At 38.4% G+C, this 17,048-nt stretch overlaps 1 protein-coding gene and 1 pseudogene across 9 annotated transcripts in view; one reads left to right on the top strand and one right to left on the bottom strand.

Moving 5' to 3' along the window:
* RBMS3 (RNA binding motif single stranded interacting protein 3) overlaps positions 1-17,048 on the bottom strand; it is a 1,329,481-nt gene that overhangs the window by 1,107,521 nt on the left and 204,912 nt on the right. The window lies entirely within an intron of this gene.
* On the top strand, positions 11,596-11,779 carry LOC123575732 (annotated as a pseudogene).

The raw sequence follows: 17,048 nt of genomic DNA, 5'->3' as shown, positions 1-17,048 counted from the left end.
CTCACTCTGACCCTCCCCTATTCATGCTCTGTCTCTCTCTGTCTCAAAAATAAATAAACGTTAAAAAAAAAACTTTTAAAATGAATAAACATTAAAAAAAGAAGACAATGAACCAGAGATAGCATCTATAAGGCTTCCCTAGCTTCATGTCTGATCAATGCAGAAGTTTGTTAATTAGCATAATGAATATTAGAGATTTGCATTGGTGAAATCAATGATTTGTTAATAAGCCTAATGGTTATTAGATATGGGCTTTCATCAGTGAAAATGATGGTGTTCAAGATACAAGGACAGGCTAGAATACAGCTAATATATTCCTACTCTAATATGAACAGAAAATTTTAGAAAAACTAGCTCTCCTTGCACCCTTAGTAATGGCTCCCTAAGTTTAATTTCTACTTAGTCCTGGGATGCTAGTTTCGAAAGTCCTTGACCTTTTGATTCTAAGAAGAAAAACAGTTAGAAAATCCATGCCATGAAATATTACACATTTGCCTTAAGTGAAATTCTCATACAAGATGATTTGGGAGTAGACAAAAGGGCAGAGAATGAGGATTTCATTGATTTCACAGAACTCTGTGCTTGCTTGCTTTAGATTTCAGATGTCTGGAAGAATCCTGTCTGTGACTTGTTTTTCTTACACCATATTGAGATACCAGGAGTGGAATAGCAAACATTACCTATCTCTGATACTAAAAGGAAGCTAATAGTTGTGCAGCACCAATTAGATTTACATCAGTTTTTAGCGTAAGAACTAAAGCCGACTCAAATAATGGCTTAATGAGGAAGCAAAGTAGAAAAAGATCTGATGGTGTAACTTGACAATAAATGACTGATGGTAAAAGAGAATTAGAGACATGTAGACTTACGAGGCCAGAGAGAAGAAAATAAAAAACAAAACGGAAAAACTGAATGTAAAAATCAGGAATCAGAATGAAAAGAAACACTGAAAACAAATAGGTAATATTAAAATACACTTTCAAACCTTGGGAATAAGATAACATAATGACTTTATGTCCTTTTGATGTAATAGGAATATTGTCTACCAAGTCTTCCCAGGATTATTTAATTTTCTAGGAGAAGGTGCCTTTGTTTGACTATTTGGCATTGACTGGAACTCTCTTTGAAGTTGAATGCTAACTTTAGACTTTGATAAAAGGGGCGCCTGGTGGCTCAGTTGGTTAAGCATCTGACTCTTGATTTCAGCTCAGGTCATGATCTCATGGTTCATGAAGTTCCTGAGATTGAGCCCTGCATCTGGCTCCACGCTGACAGTGTAGAGCCTGCTTGGGATTCTCTCTCTTTCCCCCCGCCCCTCCCCTGTTCATGCTTGCTCTCTCTTTCTCTCTCTCTCTCAAAATAAATAAACAGATAATAGACTTTTTAAAATCCTTTAATGTTTGTTTTTGAGAGAGAGACACACACACACACACACACACAGAGTGTGAGCAGGGGAGGCACAGAGAGAGAGGGAGACACAGAATCCAAAGCAGGCTCCAGGCTCCGAGCTGTCAGCAGCGAGCCTGACTCAGGCTCAATCTCATGAACGGTGAGATCAGACCTGAGCCAAAGTCGGATGCTTAATCCACTGAATCATCGAGGAGACCCCCAAAATAGATTTTGATAAAAACACAAATGACATCTGAACAGTAGAAATGGTAACACCAAAGGTTACCATTTTTATTATTTATATTTCTACCATTTTACCAGTTTTATTGCCCTGTAGGAAGTGAACAAATTTTATATTTAGCAGCCTTATTCCAGCAGAAATTTTTTCAGAGCCCATATAGACTTAGTTTTTCAAATTCTCTTTGAATCAGCTGTAATATCCTGCTGCTTCCCTCGTTAATGAGTTAAATAAGTCTTTGACACGTTAGTCATGTTTTTAAATTTTTTTTTGAAAATTATGCTTTGGGAGAAAAGTTGGAAGGGTTGCCAAAACATTCATAAGCAGCTTACAGTGCTCAAATACCTAAGAGACAGATCGTTGTCTTATTATTATTACTTTCCAAATACTGATGTAGAAAGATGCCAAATGTTTCCTTTGGGAGAAAAATGTTCATTCCCATTTCACAGAGAAGAGAACTGAGCTTGGAAGAGGGCACGTTAACTTGCTCTCATTAAACACACCAGAGCTTGCACTCAAAAGGCTGCCTGAGCTCTTTCCCCAAGTTATACAACCTTTAGACTCCATGAAGAGAGCTGCAAAATGAAATTAAAGAATCGTCACATAAATAGGCTTTCATCTCTAGCAACCTGTCAGTGCCACCACTCTGTGCTGCCCCAGGCATTCGGCTGAAGCCATTCAGTGCTGTCTGGCCAAGACTTGCACTGCCTGAGGCTGACTTTCCTCCAGCTGTGAGCTCATCTACATTCTTATCAAGGAAAGGAGGATGTTTTATGGGCTCCTTCCTACAGCTCTTTCCTAATGCTAGGATGAAATAATCTTGGCTCTGGTTCTAACTAGGGCATTTAGAGAACAATGCCATTATTATTGCAAATCTTTCAATTGTCAGAGAATGAAAAAAAAAAAAAATTAATCCAAGGAGATCAAAATGTTCTGAAACCAACATTCTCTTCCATCTTAAGATCAAAGTTTTAAAAAGTGGTATCTCCCACCTCATTTTTTCAGTTCCATTCTTCCTTCCAAGGTTGAAGGTTGGGGCGCCTGGGTGGCTCAGTTGGTTAAGCATCCAGTTCGACTCAGGTCATGATCTCACAGTCTGTGAGTTCGAGCCCCGCATCAGGTTCTGTGCTGACAGCTCAGAGCCTGGAGCCTGCTTCGGATTCTGTGTCTCCCTCTCTCTGCCCCTCACCTGCTCATGCTCTGTCTCTACCTCAGAAATAAACAGCATTAAAATATTTAAAAATACATAAATAAATAAATAAAAGTAAAGAATGAAGGTTGATTTTAATATACAGAGAGAGGACTGAAAAGTAAGAACTTCAACAAGACCCCCCAAAAAGAGACATTGAGAACTGTGGAGATCGAAAGATGTGCTGATTCTCAAACCCTCCCATTTGTTGTACTTTGTGGGTGCCCTGCACTGTGATAGATACATCCACCTGAAGAATTCTGGGTCTACTTTCAAAACACAAAGTGAAGTAATAGTGATGTATGGGGACAGATGGTAGCTACCCTTGCGGTAAACACAGCATAATGTATAAACTTGTCAAATCACTAAGTTGTCCAGGGGAAAATAATGTAACATTATGTGTCAACTATACTCAAGTAAAAAAATCCAAAACAAAAGATAAAGACAAAGTAAACATTCAGCATATAGCTCAATGATCTAGTATTAAATATTGTGGGGGCACCTGGGTGGCTCAGTTGGTTAAGTGCCCAACTCTTGGTTTCAGCTCATGAACTCACAGTTCATGGGTTCAAGTCCTAGGTGGTTGAGCTCTGTGCTGACAGCACAGAGACTGCTTGGGATTCTCTCTCTCTCTCTCTCTCTCTCTCTCTCTCTCTCTCTCTTTCTCTCTCTCTCTCTCTCTCTTTCTTCCCTCCCTCCCTCTCTGTCTTTCTGTCTCTGCCCGCTCCCTACTCACACTCACTCTCTTTCAAAATACATAAATAAACAATTAAAAAATATATTGTGAAACAGACCCTAAGTGTTACGGAAATTCGAATGAGATTTCAAAACCCAGCAGGGTGTCCAGGAAATTATAAAGTTGGAGAGCAGGAAAGATTTCCAAGGGCAAGGTCAGTCTGTCTGTAGAGTCTGCATTGCACAATAGCCATACCAAGGTGCTATTTACTGAGTGCTTACTTTTTGCCGAGTATACTAAGTAGCGATTTACACATATGTTATGGGTATCTAATTTCATTTGGTCATGAGTCACGTGAAACAGGTAAAAATCACACCCATTTTGTAGCTGAGAACACTGACGTGGTGCCAGGATCCTACCTGGGGGTTACTGAGTTCGATCCCTGTGTGTGTGTGCACAGAGAAGGCAGCAGGGCCACACGTGTGCTAGGGTGGAGGTGGGATGGTCGCTTGGTGAAATATCAAGGAACCAAGAAACCCTGGAAGCTGCAGACTGTGGGTTTGAGAAAAACATGCATCAGAGAATGGTTGTGGATTGTTTTCTTCAGCCTATGGCATGAGGAAATCACGGTGAGAGATAGAACAGCAAAGACAGGGAAAGGAAAACCTCGACCGTTGACACATATTTCTTGCCATCTCCAAAAGATAAGTCCCTTCTATTGAAAAAACAAAAACCAAAAATACCTTTTGCCCTCATACAGTTGTATATACTTCTTTAGAATTTTTTTATTTTAATTAGAAGTTTTAGTCAAATGTAAACCAACCATAAAGAATAATTTGGAAATTTGCTTTATAATTTTAGAAATATTTAAAATGCTTTACTTTAGAGGGTGCTAATAACGCTGTGAAATAGGAAGGGTAAGGACTACTTAATCATTGTACATATGAGGGAAATGAGGCACAGAAGGTTTCCATGCCCCCCCTTCTCTGTCCTCAGTTGCCAAGAATGATACCATTACTTGTCTATTAGAGTCAAACAAAGCAGATATTTGAAAATCATCCTTAACTCCGCTTTTTTCCACATGGCCGAACTCCAATCAGCCACCATACTCCAACAGTCCTACATCATTTTAATAATGCCATGCCTCCACCCTCTGCCTAGACTGTCAGAACCGAGGCAACCATCACTCCAGATCATTCCCACAATGTAAAATGGACCAACCTGCCTCTAGTCTCACGGATGCCCAATCTCTTTCCCAATGACTACCATTTTGTGAGACGTTAATTTGATGATCTCTCAGCCACCACGTCAACTATTTTATTTTTATGAATAAATACAAACTCCTTGCTAGAGCATATAAGATCCTTCATGACGCAGCCTTCATGAAACCTGAGTATTATCTCTCGCCATTTCCCCTGTACTCACCAACCCTAGTCATATCTCCACCTCACGCACCGTATCTTCCAGCCACACAATACTTTCTTCTGGTTCCAGAAGCTTCACACTATAAATCTCTGCATGTGTTGTTCTCTGTGTCTAGAGACACACACAGAGAACTCATCCTCATTGTTTTCATAGATCACTTCCTTTCCTGTCCTTCAAAATTCATTAGCTATGTCTCCTTCCCCAGGAAGCCTTTCGAGCATTCCCTAGACTAGCATAAGATGACTTTCTACACACACGTAGCATTATGATAGCACTTACCACTCACAAACCACACTGTTTTCTTGTCCGTCGGTCTCACCAGTAAGTTCCAACCGGGTCATTACATGTCATGAGATTGTTTTGGTCCTCTGCATGCATACGTGTGCCATCCGTTCCTTTAATAGCTTTCAAGACACATTAAGGTACATATACATCTTAACACATTAAGTGGGCTTTCCTGGGTAGAGCACTCAGCTGGGCTCTAGAGAACCCAAAACACATAAGATATGTTCCTTGTCCTTAAGGGAGATTTCTACAAACCTGAAACAGGAGAAAACTCCAGGAAAAATAACACATACCCAATGTGATAGGTTAAATGATGGTCACACAAAAGATGTCTACTCAGACCTGTGAATGTAACCTCATGTGGAAAAAGAAATGGTCTTTGAAGGTGTAATTCAGTTAAAATTTTTGATATGAGATCATCCTGGCTTATCCAAGCAGGGTCTAAATGTAATGACAAGTGCCTTTATAAAAGGAGAAGGTACTAACTGGAGAAGGTGATGTGAAGACAAAGGCACAGGTTAGTGCCATGTGTCTCTGAGTCAAGCAATGAAAAGGACTGTCTGCAGCCACCAGAAGCCATGAGGCGTATGGAACACATTCTCCTAGAGCTTCCAGAAGAAGCCAAACCCACTGACACCTTGATTTTGGAAATCAGGACTTCAAAGCTGAGGGGAGATAAATTCCTATTGTTTGAAGTCACCCAGTTTGTGGTGATTCACTATAGCAGCCCTAAGAAACTAATATACCAGTAAGTAACAATATCTGAAATAATAAGAAAATAAGACCTCACTTATTTTCAACGGGCTTTTGCACAGATAAACACATGTCCAACAATTTAAGATGGGATCCTTTTCTTTCTGCTTGCATGCTCTTTTTCTGTCAGACCCTAACATAGGGATGTGCATGGAGAGATGCACTAAATGCTTTGTAAATATTGATTGACAGATAACTATATTTTGTATGATAAGGGAGACATACTACCACAAGTGAAGCAAAAGTGAAAACGAGTACAGAAATGTGGGCCTCCCTTACTTCTAAAAAGGAAAACAAAAATCTGTCAGAAATAGGAAAGAACTGTCAAAAGTACACGGTATTGAGTACAAACATTGTGAAACACGAGTCACAGTACAACTTGCTTTGTGACAAGTGTAAATGCATACATTTTCCATCAAGGTAGCAAGGAGGTATCGACTACCTCATCCAAAGGACATGTGCTCTTCTCCAACATTTTAATCACACTCTGCAGTAATCTGCAGTTCAAGAGAGGTAAACTGATAACTGATACATTCAGAGCTATTTAGGATTTTAACACTGGGGAAAATGGTTTCTTTGAAAAAAAAAGGGGGAGGGGGGAAATAAAAGAGGGAAAAACATATAATAAAGACTATTGCCTGGGACTGACAAGGATGGGCGAAGAATAGCAGCCAAACTTTCCTCCTTTTATGATTTGAAATTCAATAACCTGCATCTTTTGATGATAAGTGTTGTACTGCCTACTTCAGGGGCAAAGTCCCCCGAACTCCCCAAACACACATGCTAGGGCAGCACTTACCAAGCTATAAAGTGCTATGTAAATCGGTGATAAAAATAGCAGTGAAATCATCTGCTTCCACATAATGGTAATAGTTAATAATTATTGAGTGTTTATCATGCAATAGGCACTTTCTAGGCTCTTCTCAAATTACCTTATTCAATACAACAATCTGTTATTATCTCTATTTTACAGAGCAGGAAACTGAGGCAAGGGAAATGAAGTAAACTGCCTGCTGGTTGAACCAACCAGGAGGTGGTAGTGACAGGACTGAAACCCAGCAGACTCATTCCAGGTCCCTTGGTTGCAATTACTGTTTTCTCTTGCATCTAGATGGAATAAGAGTGACTGGCAACAATTAAAAAAAAAAAAAAGTCATCCTATAGAATGAATCAGTCCTTACTCCACATCACAAAGCACAAATTAAACAACCACTTTAGTCGCACACATAACCACGTGAAAACGTGTGGAAAATAACAACACGGTCTTTGCAAGATCCAAGATTCAACAATGAGACAGACATGAATGTGCCTATAGCACAGTGCTCCAAACAAAAACAGGAATTTAACAAATATTGAATTAAAAAAAAAAAAAAAAAAAAAAAAAAATATATATATATATATATATATATATATATATATACACACACACACAGATTATTCTATGACCCCCTTTCCCTATCTTTTAAGCATTAGCTAAAAATTGGGCTGCAAATGCATAAAGATCAAAATTGAAATCCCCAAAGTATATAACAAATCCAGAAGTCATTGCCTACAGCAGAAATACATGTTATATTTTCACTAAACTGCTCTCTTTTCTTCCTGGGCACATAGAAAGGGCTCCGATTTGTAGCCCAGCTTGCATCTAAGAGGAGCCACGAGATCTTTCCTGGCCGACGGAATCTGAAAATTTCCATACGTACCTCTAGATCTGGTCGCTAAAACCTACCCTCCTGGATCTAAGGTATCAGCTCTGGCAGACCAGTCCTCCAACAGAGAACAACGAGAAAAATTAGATGCAACGGAAAACAGAGCAAAACAAAAGGCAAACTTAGAAGGCATGGCGGAGTTATCAGGGCAGACGGAACTTAAGAAACCCTGATGGGGGCGCCTGGGTGGCACAGTCGGTTAAGCGTCCGACTTCAGCCAGGTCACGATCTCACGGTCCGTGAGTTCGAGCCCCGCGTCAGGCTCTGGGCTGATGGCTCAGAGCCTGGAGCCTGTTTCCGATTCTGTGTCTCCCTCTCTCTCTGCCCCTCCCCCGTTCATGCTCTGTCTCTCTCTGTCCCAAAAATAAATAAAAAACGTTGAAAAAAAAAAAAGGAAACCCTGATGCTACCCACGAGTGACAAATCACCGAGGTGAGCATGACTTTCTCTACCACTTCCATCAATCTCATCATCTCTCAGCATGTGTGACAAAGTGGCCAAATATGGAGAGACAGAGCAGAAAGCAGTTGCTGGGAGACTAAGATGCTAAGCTTTTGGCAATGCATCATGTTGGGGGGGACAATTCAGAAGTTTAAGGTCCACCTCAGGGCAAAGTCTCTGCAGGATCATACTCCACGGTTAGAACAAAGCCGAAACGGGGGCGCCTGGGTGGCGCAGTCGGTTAGGCGTCCGACTTCAGCCAGGTCACGATCTCGCGGTCCGTGGGTTCGAGCACCGCGTCGGGCTCTGTGCTGGCAGCTCAGAGCCTGGAGCCTGCTTCCGATTCTGTGTCTCCCTCTCTCTGACCCTCCCCCGTTCATGCTCTATCTCTCTCTGTCCCAAAAATAAATAAACGTTGAAAAAAAAAATTAAAAAAAAAAAAAAAAAAAAAAAAAAAGAACAAAGCCGAAACGGACCACATCTTACAAGGATTGGAAACTCAGCCTCAAATCAGCTCTAATCATTTAGCCAGAAAATAAATCGCATCTTTTATGGTAAAACGTAACAGTATCCATAGACTCTAATATTTATTAACAAAATGTCTGGCCTTCCGTTCAGAATTACCAAGCATATGAAGAGACACAAGAGAAAAGGAATTAACAGAAACAAACATATGGGTCATCCAGATATTTGAGCTACCAGCACAGACTTTAAAATAACTGTGATTAGTATGTTCAGGAAAATCGCGTGAAGATGAGAATTTCACCAGAGAACTTGAAAAATAAAGTGGAAATTCTAGAATTAAAAAACAGATAATTACTGAAATTCACACAGCTTAGCATTCTATACCAAGTGAAAATACACATCAATAACGACAGTGAGGACGGTTTAAGGAGCTTGGAAGTCACTCACCACTCTGCCCCAACAACAAGTAAGTACAAACTAAACAGAGTGAAAAATCAACAACTCTTCTTGGATCCCTAAGAAAGGGGAGGTCCAAGGACAAACTGCTGCCCCTCAAGACTGGAGAGAAGGGTGAATACAGATCATCACAGCTTCCCAGAGCAAAGAATCACGAAGAAATTGCCACAAGAACCAGTGCTGGGGTAAGAAAATTTGAACTGTGATTTATGAATTAATTGCTGAAGGCTCAGTGTGGACAACTCTCAGAGTCAAAAACTCCAGTGGGACCCAATCACAGGGAAGGTCCACAACATTGTGAGATTTACCTCTAGGCGCTTAGCCAGATTCCTTCAGTAAATATCTGGAAAAAAAAAAAAAAAAGGAAGGAAGGAAGGAAGGAAGGAAGGAAGGAAGGAAGGAAGGAAGGAAAAGGAAGGAAGAAAGGAAGGAAGGAAGAAAAAGAAAGAAAGAAAGAAAGAAAGAAAGAAAGAAAGAAAGAAAGAAAGAAAGAAAAGAAAAGAAAAGAAAGAAAAGGAAAGAAAATCCCCATAGGCTTTCTGCAGGGAGAGAGAATAAGGAACCATTTTTCAAATAAGCCACAGCGCTCTGTTCTTCATAACAAGGCCCATCCTCAGGGAAAAATAGTTAACCTGAAACTAACCTGCTGGGGTCTTATCAGAGCCTAGTTTGCCTGGGGAAAGGTAAACACCCAACACCAGTCTATTGGTGCTATCCTGTCCCACCTAAATGGAGAAAAAACCTGAGAAACACTTGTGAGAAAGTTCACAGTCCAGACACACAGGATCCCTGAGAGACTGAGACCTAATCACAGGACTAGAGAGTGCTTCCTGGGTGCCTGGGTGGCTCAGCTGGTTGAGCGTCAGACTTCAGCTCAAGTCATGATCTCACTGTTCGTGAGTTCAAGCCCTGCATTGGGCTCACTGCTGTCAGCTCAGAGACCATTTCTGATCCTCTGTCCCCCTCTTTCTCTTTCTCTCTGCACCTCCTGGCTTGTGCTCACTCGCTCTCTTTCTCTCTCAAAAAATAAGTAAAACATTAAAAAATAATACTTATATAGACTGCTTCCCCTTCCCCACACCTCACCCCCACGTCGCTAAAAGGCCTATCCACTGGAGTTGCTTTGACTCAGTACATCATGTCTGATTATGAAGAAAAAGTTAAGAAGGCATACCAAGAGGTAAAAATACAGTTTGAAGAGGCAGAGTATAAGCATCAGGACGCTTGCTACACCAGATATGCACCATTACGGCAGGGAAATTGGAACCATCAGATTAGATATTTGAAACAACTATGATTAATACGCTAAGGGCTTTAATGGATAAAGTACATGGCATGAAAGAACAGATGTTCAATGTAAGCTAAGAGATAAAAATCCTGAGAAAGACTCAAAAAGAAATACTAGAGGTAAAAAAAAAAAAAAAAAAAAAAAGCAAAGAAAACAAAAGAAACACTATAAGAGAAATGAAGACCAACTTTCATAAGTTGATATAGACTGGACATGGCTGAGGAAAGAATCAGTGAGCTAGAGGATATAGCAATAGAAAGATCAAAAACTCAAAAGCAAAGAGAACAAAGATGAAAAATACAGAACAGAACTCCAGGGACTGTGGACAACTACAAAAGGTGTAATGTTCACAGAATGAGAATGCCAAAAGGAGAAGAAAGAAAGGAACAGAAGAAATATTTAAAATAATAATGACAGAATTTCCCCCCAATTAACACCAAACCACAGCTCCAGGAAATTCAGAGTTCACCATGAAGGATATATGTCAAATATACATGTTAAGTGATGATACATGTTAAGTGATGAATCACTAAATTCTACTCCTGAAAACAATACTACACTACATGTTAACTAACTTGGATTTAAAATTTAAATAACATGTAAAAATTATTTTAAAAAATCTATACCTAGGAACATCTTCAAACTACAGAAAATCAAAGATTAAAAAAAATATATCCTGAAGGAAGCAAGAGAGTGAAAACACATTACCTACAGCAAAACAAAAATAAAACTGCATCCAACTTCTCAGAAACCACGCAAACAAGAAAACAGTGGAGGGAAATATCGAAAATATTGAGAGAGAAAGGAGAGAAAAAAAGAAATTAGACATTTCATAACAGACAAAACCCGAAGAATCTACATTACATGAGTTTTTACAATGTGTTTTACTTTGTGAAAATTCATCAAGCCACATACTGAACATGATAAAACTTTATTTTCTTCTAAAATGTTTACAGAATGGTGAGGAGGAGGGGAGATGAGAAATAGTAAGCTTTAATGACTATATTCACCCTTCCCACTGTAAACCACCTGTCACAGTCTCCAGTTCTCGATGGGAAAACTAATTAACTTCAAATCATGTTCACAACTTTGCTAATTACAAAAGACTGGACATTTTGACCACTGGACTTTCAATTACCTAAATATAACCAGAAAGTACATAGGGTTCCTGAGCCTTTATCCAGAGTCAACGATATACACGCTAGGCAACATGGCACCCGGTGATCGTTCCGAGTCCTTGGCTGTACAGGTTGGGGAGGCCTGAACCAGGCCTCCTATGCCGAGATGCTTCAAAGCCTTGTTGAAAATGTCTGGGTCCCCCTTGAAGCCCCATCACACCCAAGTTTACCAGGAGATTTAGGTAGGAGTGGGGTTGATGGGCATCATCGTTCATAAAATCAGGAGCGCTGATGAAAGAAGTCAAGCTTTGAAAGCTTTGAGTCCTGGACCTGCTCAGGGTCATCATTAACCAGCTTTACTTGGAGTACACATCAGATGGGGCATCAGTCTGGCTGCAGATCTCAGGCAAGCTCTGTTAGAGGAGAACATGGAGCATTGCTGTTCACTTGTAGACGTATTGCCTTTGTGGCATTAATAAAAGGACCTGTGAGGTGCACCAAAAAAAAAAAAAAAAAAAAAAAAGGCATTGTGTTTGTAATTATTTTCAAACCCTCCTGAGATGGTCTGCTTGCTCTTTTCTTGTCTTTGCGCTCAAGGCAGAGGATGCAGTGGAGGATGGGAGTCACAGCTTGGAACATAGCTGCCCCATCAAAAAACTCATTTTGGACTTATTGTGAGTGAGACATAAACTTTAATTGGGTGGAGTTACAATATTTAAGGCTGTTGGGTATATATTTAGTCCCATGTAACTAACGTTCTGCTATTAGAACTTTCAAGGTAAACCAAACCACCAAAGGCTCAAAGATGAAAAAAAAGGGGGGGAGTGACAGAAAATGTAACATGTTCATCAAGTACTGTTTTGTGCTAAAGTCTCTATTGATAATAACTAACATTCGTCAGCATTTATCACTAGCCACTGACGATGTAACCTTCATTAGATACATTGTTTCATTCAATTTCTACAAACACCATTTCAGGTGAGTGTGATCATTATTTTTTTTTGTTTTTTTTTTTTAATGTTTATTCGTTTTTGAGAGAGCGAGACAGAACGTAAGTGGGGGAGGGGCAGAGAGAGAAGGAGACACAGAATCTGAAGCAGGCTCCAGGCTCCAAGCTGTCAGCACAGAGCCAGAGGCAGGGCTTGAACTCACAAACCATGAGATCATGACCCGAGCTGAAGTCAGATGCTCAACCAACTGAGCCACCCAGGTGCCCCTGATTATCATTATTATTATACAGATAAAGGTAAATGAATAACAGACTGACTTTTTTTTTAAGTCCAATATACTTAACATACAGTGTTATATTAGTTTCAGGAGTACAATACAGTGATTCACGAGTTCTAAATATTACTCACTGCTCATCAAGATGAGTGTATGCTTAATCTCCTTCACCTAATTCACTCACCAACCACCCCTCTGGTAACCATCTGTTCTCTATAGTTAAGAGTCTGTTTTTCGGTTTGTCTCTCTTGTCTATTTTTGCCTTCGTTCATTTGTTTTGATTCCTAAATTCCACATATGAGTGGCATCATATGGTATTTCTCTTTCTCTCACAGACTTATTTCATTTAGCTTATACTTTCTAGCTCCATCCATGTTGTTGCAAATGCAAAACTTCATTCTTTTTATGACTGAATAAGATTCCATTGTGTATATAACCACTTGTTTATTCGTTCATCTATCAATAGACACTTGGGCTGCTTTCATAATTTGGCTATTACATGCCATTATAAACATGAAGGTGCATGTATCCCTTTGAAATAGTATTTATCTATTATTTGGACAAATACTCAGTAATGTGATCCCTGAATCATAGGGTAGTTCTATTTTTAACTTTTTGAGGAATCTCCATACTGTTTTCCATAGTGACTGTACTAGTATGTATTTCCACCAAGAGTGCACAAGGGTTCCTTCTTCTCCACATCCTCACCAAGACTTGTTGTTTCCTGTGTTTTTAGCTATTCTGACATGTACGAAATGATATCTCATTGTGGTTTTGATTTGATGATGAGTGATGTTGAGCATCTTTTCCTGTGTCTCTTGACCACCTGTTCATGTCTTCTGCCCATTTTTTAATGGAATATTTGGTTTGGGGGTGTTGAATTGTAGAAGTTCTTTATTTATTTTATATACTAACCCTTTATCAGATAACCCATTTACAAATATCTTCTCCTAAACAGTAAGTTGTCTTTTAGTTTCATTGATTGTTTCTTTCACTGTGCAGAAGCTTTTTTATGTTGATGCAGTCCCAATGGTTTATTTTTTGAAACTTTGTTTCCCTTGCTTCGGAAGACTTATCTAGAAAACACTATTGATATGGCTTGTCAAAGAAGTTACCCACCACCTATGTTCTCTTCCATGATGTTTAGGGTTTCAGGTCTCACATTTAGGCCTCTAATCCATTTTGAGTTCATTTTGTGTATGATGTAAGAAAGTGGCCCAATTCATTCTTTTGCATGTAGCTGTCCATTTCTCCCAATACCATTTGTTGAAAAGACTGTCTTTTTCCTCACTGCATATTCCTACTACCTTTGTCTAGGATTAATTGAGCATATAGTCATGGGTTTGTTTCTGGACTTTGTATCCTGTTCTGTTGATCTATGTTTCTGTTTTTGTTTCTGTACCATATCGTTTTGATTACCACAACTTTGTAGTATAACTTGAAATCTGGAATTTTAATAACTACAGCTTTATTTTTCTTTTTCAAGATTGCTTTGGCTCTCTGAGATCTTTTGTGGTTCCATAAGAATTTTAGGATTGTTTTGTTTAGTCCTATGAAAAATGCTGTTGGTATTTTGATAGGTATTACATCAATCTGTAGATTGCTTTGAGTATTATGGACATTTTAACAATACTTGTTCTTCCAATCCGTGAGCATAGAATATCTTTCCATTTGTTTCTGTCATTTCAATTTCTTGCCTCATTGTCTTATGGTTTTCAGAGTATAAGTCTTTCATTTCCTTGGTTAAGTTTATTCCTAGGTATGTTATTATTGTGCAATTGTAAATGGGATAGTTTTCTTAATTGTTTTCCCTTTCTGCTGCTTTGTTATTAGTGTATAGAAAGGCAACAGACTTTCTACATTGATTTTGTATCCTGTGACTTTACTGAATTCATTTTTATCAATTCTAGTAGATTTTTAGTGGAGTCCTTAGGGTTTTCTCTGTAGAGTGTCATGTCATGTCCAAGTACTTCTAGTTTTACTTCTTCCTTACCAATCTGTATGTCTTTTATTCCTTTCTCTTATCTGACTGCTATGGCTAGGACTTCCAGTACTCTGTTGAATAAAAGTGGTTAAGAGTGGATATCCTGATCTTAAGAGAAAAGCTCTGTTTTTCTTCATTGAGTATGATGCTAGCAGGGGGTTTTTTACATGTGACCTTTATTCTGTTGAGGTATATGCCTTCTGAATTTCTTTGTCGAGGGTTTTAATCATGAATGGATGTTATACTTTGTCACTTTATTTTCAACACTGATTGAAATGATCATATGGTTTTTATACTTTCTCTTATTGATGTGATGTATCACATTGATTGATTTGTGAATACTGAACTCCCTTGCTTCCCCAGAATAAATCCCACTTGATTGTGGTGAATGATTTTTTTAATGTATTATTGGACTTGAATTGCCAATATTTTGTTCAGGATTTTTATATCTATGTTCAGCAGAGGTATTGACCTATAGTTCCCTTTTATTTGAAGTGTCTTTATCTGGTTTTGGTATCAGGGTACTACTGGCCTCATAGAATGAATTTGGGGGATTTCCTTTTCTTCTATTTTTTGGAATAGTTTGAGGAATATATATATTTACTCTTTTTTAAATGTTTAGTAGAATTTGCCTATGAAGCTATTTGCTCCTGGACTTTTGGTCGTTGGAAGTTTTTGATTACTAGTTCAATTTCATTGCTGGTAATTCCTCTGTTCAAATTTCTTATTTATTCCTGGTTTAGATTTGGGAGATGATATGTTTCCAGGAATTTAGCCATTCTTTCTAGGTTGTCCAATTTGCTGACAAATAATTTTTCATGATATTTTTATAATCCATTGTGTATTTCAGTTGTTATTTCTCCTCTTGTTTCTGATTTTGTTTGAGTCCTCTCTCTCTTGCTTTTTGTTGTTGTTGTTGTTGTTGTTGTTGTTGTTGTTGTTGTTCTGATGAGTCTGGCTAAAGGTTTATCAATTTCGTTGATCTTTTCAAAACACCAGCTCCTGGTTTCCTTGATCTGTTCTACTATAGGTTTTTTTTTTCTTTTTTGTTTGTTTTGTTTTTTTGGTTTTGTTTTGTTTTTAGGTTCTATTTCATTTATTTCTGCTCTAATCTCTATTATTTTCTTCCTTCCATTGGTTTGGGGTTTTGTTTGTTGTTCTGTTTCTAGATCCTTGAAGGTGTAACATTAGTTAGGTTGTTTATTTGAGATTATTCCTGCTTCTTGAGGTATGCCTGTATTACTATAATCTTTGCCCTTTGAACAGCTTTTGTTGCACCCCAGTGATTTGGGACCATTGTGTTTTCACTTTCACTTATCTCCGTGTGCTTTTTGATTTCTTCTTTGATTTCCTGGCTGACTCATTCATTGTTAGTAGCATGTTATTTACCTTCCACATTTTTGTGCTCTTTCCAGATTTTTTCTTGTGGTTGATTTATAGTTTCATAGCATTATGTTCAGATAAGATGCATGGTATGATTTCAATTTTTTTTTTAATTTGTTGAGACTTGTTTTGTGGTCTACTATGGAATCTACTCTGGAGAATGTTCTATGTGCACACGAAAAGAATATGTATTCTGCTTCTTTAGGGTAGAATGTTCTGAATATATCTGTTAAATCCATCTGGTCCAATGTGTTGTTCAAAGAGACGGTTTTGTCATTGATTTTTGGTTTGAATGATCTGTCCATTGAAGTGTCTAGGGTGTTAAAGTACCCTACTATTATGGTATGACTATTGATCATTCCGTTCAGGTTTGTTATTAACTGCTTTATGCATTTGGGTGCTCCCATGTGGGTATATTAATATTTACAATATTAATATTTACAATTGTTATATCTTTTTGTTAGATTGTTCCCTTTATGATGACATAGTGTCCTTCTTTGCCTAATGATACAGTGTTTGTTTTAAAGTCTATCTTGTTTGATATAAGTATTTCGGCCCTGGATTTCTTTTCCATTTCCTTTGCTTTCAATCTGTATGTGTCTTTAAGGTCTGAAATGAGTCTCTTGTAGGCAGCATATAGATGAGTCTTGCTTTTTTATCCATTCTGTCACCTATCTCTATGTCTTTTGATTGGAGCCTTTAGTCCACTTACATTCAAAATAATTATTGATAGGTATGATTTTATTGCCAATTTGATACTTATTTCATGGTTGTTTTATAGTTCTGCTCTTTCTTTCCTTGTTCTCTTGTGACTATTTGGCTTTCTTTAGTAATATACTTAGATTTCTTTCTATATTTTTGGCATATCTATTGCTGGTTTTTCATTTTTGGTTACCATTCAGTTTGTGTATAACATTTCTGCATATAGCAGTCCATATTAAGTTGGTGGTCATTTAAGTTTGAACACAGTCTTTACTCCTCTACCCCCACGTTTTAGGTATATGGTGTCATACTTTACATCTTTGTGT

The sequence above is a fragment of the Leopardus geoffroyi genome, chromosome C2, assembly GCF_018350155.1.
Source record: "Leopardus geoffroyi isolate Oge1 chromosome C2, O.geoffroyi_Oge1_pat1.0, whole genome shotgun sequence".
Classification (NCBI taxonomy): domain Eukaryota; kingdom Metazoa; phylum Chordata; class Mammalia; order Carnivora; family Felidae; genus Leopardus; species Leopardus geoffroyi.
This window is presented reverse-complemented; position numbering and strand designations above follow the sequence as displayed.